General features: G+C 35.5%; 1 long non-coding RNA gene across 13 annotated transcripts; it reads right to left on the bottom strand.

Moving 5' to 3' along the window:
• Positions 1-861: 861 nt before the first annotated feature.
• Positions 862-6,707, bottom strand: LOC113308262. 13 transcript variants are annotated; one of them, XR_003339620.1, is made up of 13 exons: positions 6,589-6,707; positions 6,250-6,393; positions 5,829-5,885; positions 5,610-5,732; positions 5,329-5,376; positions 4,619-4,773; positions 4,410-4,503; positions 3,925-4,299; positions 2,779-3,816; positions 2,355-2,583; positions 1,756-2,182; positions 1,509-1,627; positions 862-1,423 (listed from the first exon to the last, which is right to left on the bottom strand). It is a non-coding gene; the product is annotated as an uncharacterized LOC113308262 (long non-coding RNA). The 13 variants fall into 13 exon arrangements; XR_003339619.1 differs by having other exon boundaries at positions 1,509-1,623; XR_003339622.1 differs by having other exon boundaries at positions 1,509-1,922; positions 2,099-2,182.
• Between the last annotated feature and the right edge of the window lie 855 nt (positions 6,708-7,562).

Below are 7,562 nucleotides of genomic sequence, written 5' to 3'. Positions count from 1 at the left end.
GCCCCAGTCCCAATATGATTTGGTAAAGCTCGGCTTCGCCTCGACCAATTCCCCATTTGATTTGGTAAAGCTCGGCTTCGCCTCGCCCCAGTCCCAATATGATTTGGTAAAGCTCGGCTTCGCGACGCCCCAGACCCGATATGATTTGGTAAAGCTCGGCTTCGCCCAAGTCCCCATTTCTTGTAATCTTATTAAAGTTGCTAGAACTCTGAAATTCACGTTGTGTCTTGATGATAGTATAATCATTCTTAAGAAATTATGTGTTTTGATTAGTTAGGAGTCAACTATTCTTCATATGCACTTTCCCATTTGACAACAAAATGAACACTGGCCTCGCTAAACTACTTCTGAGATATCCTACTCATCATGTTGTTGAACTGCCGTTAAAAATATAAACAATTATAATATGAAGAAGCATATAAAAATGACATTTAAGAAAACATTGAGACGATGAAAAGCACCATCATAATGCACTTATACTCTGTCTCTTCAACTGAGAAAGGAAGTGGTTCAATAGAGAACGTGAAATTATCCGGTAGCTTGATTGAGTGGTTTTACACTGCAAAGTTCTCTAAATGATAGTGCCATTGCAAAATCGAATGCTTTGGCAACTGGTACTGCCACCTGAATCCCCCATTTGTGTATACTGAAAATTGATAGAAAAGAATTGTAAAAGCAAATATGTTGTGGTAACTACATGAGATAAGATTATGAAGGTCCGACTCTGCTTCTCATTAGGAACAAAAGGGCACCACAATCTAGTATACTTGGAAACTACAATGTGCTTTCTAAGTTGAACAGATACATTCAGTACCTACGTATGATACATAACATGCACCACAACAAATATGAAGGAAGTTGTACGACAAAACCAAGAAGGTGTGCTTTGTCACAAACTCTGTATACAAAAAAATAGATATAACTAAATGTCATATAACCGAAAAATAAGAAAAATAAGCTCACATTTAGAGCATGAACTAAAACATAATGTGTATACAAAAAATAAAAACAATAGATATATATTTGAGTTAGATAAAACCGATTCTCCGCTTGTGTTAACCTCTTTCAACAATAATGTTTTTTAGGATTCATGACTGTTGGGTCATGAACATGTAACAGCTACACCGAGAAGGCTAGCGCCATATGTTGGTGCTGATTTATACATAGTTTCTCATAGTTCCCATTCTTGATGCTGCATAATGCTTAAGCTTTATTATAGACCTCATCGTTCCTTTGTATCGCCCTTTACTGCTGTCGATAGGCATTAGTTTTTCCAGCTAGAATTGGGTTAGAATTAACACGTCTAACTGGATATAAGGATTTGTGCAAGAAACCGTAGACGTACAAATGCTAACCAAGTTCATATATGAGCAGCAATTTCTCCATTTATAGCATGAAAAGAGTTCAATAACTATTCCTTTTTCTGTCATATAAAACAGTTAATAGTGATTCACAGTTTGCATAAGTAACAGGACATCATCAACCTAACCAATGTAAAATACGCATACCTTAGTTCTACCCTTAACTTGAAGGTATTGCGCAATTCTTTGGCTTCCACATCATGAGACTTAAAATTTGGAGGGCCTGATCTTGAGCTTTTGTTGATTTCAGCTAGCTTGAGAACTTTCTTAAGCATTTACACAAAAATATTCTTAAACGAATTTCCAGATTTAATATACTCCCAAGCTTATTAGCTGAACGACAGAAGCTAATCATACACACAATCAATGAAGAATAAAATTGGTAACAACTTACTATAAAGATTTGATAGTAGTTCATCTACAATATCTTGTACAGAGAGAAAATTGGGAGGCACAGGTAGTTTTTGTAGAATGTACCACTCCTAAGGAAATTATCCTTTTGCATCAAGCTTTTGTTTTTTCTTTTATCCCCGCGGGAATTCCTTTTAGGATTTACAAAACCTTGCAGTAAAGAATGCCACATTAACTGTTTAAGGTTCTATTAAAAGTTGCAAACAAAAGAAAGACTATTCAAACAAATTCATTATGTACAAATTGAATGTAGTCTAAGCAAATAAGATAGAGTAAAGAAGAAAAACTATTGAAGAGATGCTTTAGACAGTATATAAGCACAAAACCTATATTTTCTGCCTTGTAGACTTGTTGTCCATGTTTTCAGGGATCTTGTGTAGTGGAATATGCCCAGGTCCTTCGTTCATCACCTATGAGCATATATAAACAATAATACTTGGCTTAACCAAACATTTTCCATAGACATGCTATGGTACATAAGGGTGCTTTTGACAGAGAAAACAACTAATGAACAAAAAGGAAAATAGGAAGAAACCGTGAAGCATATGATCACTTGACTTGCAAAATCAGAATGTAGTTTACCTGTACGTCTTTCTCCCACGCTCGACGTGTTAGCTCTTCTTGTGTCAGAAGCTCAGCAAATTGAGCGGTGTCATCAGCATCATAAATTGATCCAGGCCTCAGTCCATCAACTATTGATAAAGCCACCTCAATATTTATTACGGATGTCGAGGATATCATCCCAGTGCTCATAAGCAAAATTCTCCATGTAATAAGCCAAGCACCATTTTGGTGTGACGAAAAATCGTACCTGATGAAAAAAAAAGTTGTTTAATCTATGCGCCTCACTTCTTTGTATTGTTTATAGACTCAGAGAATCAAAGAGACACAAACAAAAGGGTTAGGGTTCGGTTCGCAAACAAAAAAATCCAAAATAAAACGAAATAAAAACAACTATAACAATACAAATAACAAACAACTAAATCTTCTTCATCCATCATCTTACCTTGAATACATGTAATCCCTAAGAATGCATCTAGACTTCAAGTTTGATAGCGCCACAAAGTTCATCCTTCAACCTTGATAAATTCTAACTAATTTCTACTTGATCCAGTTTTGTTCATCTCAACTGCACATGGAACATAAATTAGGGTTTACGTAATTACTGTTCCAAAATCTGTAAAAGAACCCACTACCAACAATCAAAAAAAAATTAAAAATAAAGGATAACGACGATGAATTAAACATAGAGAAGTAAAGGGTTGCTGTGATTGTAGAACATAAATTAGGGTTTACGTAATTACTGTTCCAAAATATGTAAAAGAACCCACTACCAACAATCAAAAAAAATTTAAAAATGAAGGATAACGAACGATGAATTAAACATAGAGAAGTAGAACAGGGAGAGGTACATAATGGAAAGCCTTAAGCTTCTGGCAAGTTTATGGTTTCTGGATTGTAGGATTGTTATCTGGATTGGAAGCATATCATTAGTTGTTTGAAGTCTGGACGATCTATGAATTTAGATTTTGTTGATAAGGTAACCGAGGATCATTACAACAGGAATTCTGACCAAGTAATAACAGGCTAGGTTCACATAAGCTATGACACTTTGCCATCCAGCACCAACAACAACACCTGCAAGTGAGTTTTAACGTATCGAAACAATAAAAAGTGAGTTTCAAAGTATTGGATCATAGTATCTGGACAGAGCCGGGGCCTATGGCATACACCAAAATCCATTGCCCCATTACTGTAGCTTCTCTGGTAGCAACACCAACAACATCTCTGCAACTACCCATTGCCCCATTGAATGTATAAGTAATTCTGAAATCGAAATTCAATTGAAATTTATAGGGAAAAAATAGAGAAATATTTGAACCTGGGATATTTTTTCCTGATTGATTTCTTCATCTGGTTGCAAATCGATCTCAACCAAACTCTTATCATCATCCAAGAACTCTCAAACCCCCATCTCCGATTAACCCACTCTCATTCTTACCGATTTAGACTCATTCTCAGTTACTCTTCCCAAAACGAAACCCTAGATTACAATATAAATCCTGAGATTAAACCCTAATAAAATCATCAAAATCTTGAGCTACAGTATCAAGATCAAAGCAAAGAGGATAGGAAAAAATCAAATTCATACCTGGTTAAGAGTTATCGTTTGTGTACCTGTTGAGATCGAAAGAGATCAGGGCTGAATTCAATTTACCTGTTGATTCGAAATAGAACCCAATCCTCCTCGAAACAATTACTTGATATTGACGCAAGGTTAGAGATTAGGGCTAGGTTGTCGAAATCAAAATATTTACCCAAGGTTAAAGATTCAGTGAAGGAGGCGAAGAATTTTTTCGAAATCAAAAGACAGAGTTGAGGAAACGAAGAGTTATGTTTTTTATTTTTTCTTAGGGTTTGGTATGTGGTTTTTTGGTTTTATGTTTTGTGGGACCAGCAAATATCACCTTGCTGGTCATTCCCACCACCCATACGCTTTTTTTTATTTGTGTTTCATTCTCATACCCTGCAAAAGATAAAGTCTCAAGTAGAATAAAAACTCGAATTAAGAAGTATAAAAGCTTACCCGACATTAGTTTCAATCTCTCACAACAATTCAAAAAAAAAAATACTTACTCGGCTGGTGATGAAGAGACACCGCTTTGCATCCTAAAGCACATGAGACTCATTCCCTGTATTGTACCCACGATTAGATGTCCCTGCAACCGTACTGAAAATTCAGAATCACGTTATATTAGTTTTTTTAGATATGATTATCAGCAAGGAATGCTAACAGAAAAAATAGTTAAAAAGATCTTGCAAAATTTAATTGCTTTAGTTTTTACCTTCTTTTCGTTGCAACAGAAGCTCCAAATCTTCACAAACGTTTAAGCACAACAACGAACCAAAAACAGCCAGAACAGCCCCAGATTTGTGGTTGTTAACTGCCATCTTCGTCCCCTCAACATTGAACCCAGTTGGTGTATATGAAATAGACAGACTGAAATCAGATAATGGAACCCCAGTTTCACATACATTGTCATGGATTTAGAGCTAATAACTATAATTAAGCCAAATTTATAATATTGAACAACCAACTGACAGAAGAAACTAAACATCCGTGAAATAGAAAGAACAAAAGCATTACCATTGTCAACCCTAACTTTCAAAATCAAATCTCTCTTAATTTACAAAAATCAGTCGTAACTTATATCAACCGTTAATTAATTACCGCAATATATATTCGGAAACTATAACACAAAGGGGTACTTTAAAAGCAAAAGGAGATAGCATATCTAATCAATCATAGGTTCACATGACACAAACATGGCATTCAACATGAGAAAATCAAAACAAAACCTTTGCAGGAGAAATGTAAAGGAAAGGTATTAGGAAAGAAGCTATACAGGATAAACTGACCAAAGGGTTCACATCAAAGGCACACAACACGCACAATTGCAATCTAGAATGTTCACAATAAGGGTCCTATGGACAGTAAATTCAATAGAAATTACAAAATAAAATAAAATAATGAAGCAAGAGATTTTCAACGTACCGCCGATATTGAAGAGAACCCCTCCAGTTTGCAGGTAAACGACCTTTTCTACATAAGAATTAGAAGTACAACTAAAGTCCATATATATACAATTATGCAAACAGATAACGTTGTTCAAACTATAAAGAACTGCAACTGTTTGATTTCACATCATCATTTCAGTTCTGAAAGTGCCATTAATTCCAATTGTTTAGCAGCCAGCTTGCAGGGGACAAATCTAATATATCCATGCACTTACTTACTGGAACAATAAGATAAATTGATTCATCTGGGATTCTTACCATCAATCTCCAGCGTATTACCAACCGAATTTGCTACACCTTAGTTTTAATCATCAAGCCGGTTGGTGCTTTTGAATCCTTGGTCATGAGATGAAATGATTTGTACTCCTTGCTCCTTAGGACCTAAAAAATCAAAAAACAACAAACTCTAGATTTAGTATCAGTGACAAACAAATGGAGTCTATGTAAAACTCATGGTTCTACGACATAATTAATTACCTCATGGTTCTACGACAAATCAAATCAGAACACCCATTCTTCAGTCTCCCATCACCTCTAAAATAAAAAAAAAAATCATTAGCAAATAAATCAAAGAAACTGGTATGGGTGATGTGAATCACTAAACACCGATCCTACTTAATCAAGCAATTAAAACACCAGCAGAATCCTACTTGAAAACAACTACAACAGGTATAAAAAAGATTGAAGCAAAGTAATTTAATTCATTATTTCTCCCGGATAATACATCAAAAAGCAAAAAAATTAACAGCAATCATAGATTCAATCGTACAGTAATTACAGCAAGAGAAGCAACACTAATGGGAGAAAACCAAAACCCTAACCCTAGATTTTTTTTATACCTGTTTTTGTCGATCGATTTGAAATCAGAAATTGAAGGAAGAGATTCTTTTTTTATTACCTTGATCAAAACTTGCTGATGAAGATCGGGGAAGGAATTTCAGGGCTGGGAATGAATCAGATCGATTTTTGTTTTTTGTTTAGCTTCCCCTGTTAACTGAGAAGGCGCTTCCCCTAAATCACGTTAGAACTGACAAGCCTTCACCTACAAAATCAAAACACATCTAAATCAAACCTTCTAATATGATTTCAAGGTAAAAAAGAGAAGAAAAAAAAATCAACAGAAAATCATGGGAGAACGGAGAATCAAAACAGAGGGGGGAGGTGGAAGTGAAAATGACATAATCACACAATTAGAGTGATTATTACAAAAACCCTAGACTGTAATCAGAAAAATTACCTGCAGTAGTCTTCCTTCTCAAAAAACTTGAAAAATAAGGAACGGAGAAGAAAAGAGACGCGATGGAAAAAGATTTTTTTTTTTTTTTTTTTTTGCGGTGGATAGGGGGAGAATAGAGGAGAAGAAGGAAGAAGACTGAAGAAGAATTTTTTTAGTTTTTTTCTCTCGATTTTTTTTCGTTTTTTTTCGGGATAAATAAAGAAATTTCTTTATTTTGTGAATTCTTTATTTTGTGAATAAAAACCTTGTTTTTCTCTCCTTTAAGGAAACTGAAACGGAGCAATTCTGTGAGAGGGTGACGGTCACCGTTCAACGTAGAGCCTAAGAAGCTTAGGATTTTAAAGGAGTTAGATATGTTGTGAAAGGCGAGTGCGCCCAAGGCGAGTGCGCCCAAGGCGCACGGGACATTCAGTTGGCGCCTAGCAAATAAAGAGCCCAAAGACGCCGAAAACGTGAGCCATTACCTTCGGCATTTTATTTTTCTGGTCTCCTCAGACACCTTAGGCGCGCCTAGCGCCTAGGATTTGAATTTGGTGACTTTTTTCTCCCATAGTAGAAGGGGTTTATGTAAAATTTGATAATGACTCGCAAATGTAAAACTATTTAGATAATCAAAAATTTCATTTATGAACCACACACCTAAAATGAGCGAGTTATGAGCAAATTGAAAGTTCATACCAAACGATGGAATCGAAGAAATCTGCTATTCTAACCAAAAATCTCCATAAAAAGAACATGCATCTGCTCTTAACTAAAGTTAGACGAATAACCTCCTTCCAAGATAGCTTTTCCTTACGCTTAAGGGCCTAGAATTAATTAAACCCCATCCGGATTCGGTGTCACGATCACCTCACCAAATTATAAAATGCAATGTATCAGTTTCTCCATAAATTTATCGCAGAAGCAATTGACGGTTACGCCACCATATTTTCGAAATGCAAGTAACAAATCAATTCTTTCTATTTGTACTTTTA

The sequence above is a fragment of the Papaver somniferum genome, chromosome 9, assembly GCF_003573695.1.
Source record: "Papaver somniferum cultivar HN1 chromosome 9, ASM357369v1, whole genome shotgun sequence".
Classification (NCBI taxonomy): domain Eukaryota; kingdom Viridiplantae; phylum Streptophyta; class Magnoliopsida; order Ranunculales; family Papaveraceae; genus Papaver; species Papaver somniferum.
This window is presented reverse-complemented; position numbering and strand designations above follow the sequence as displayed.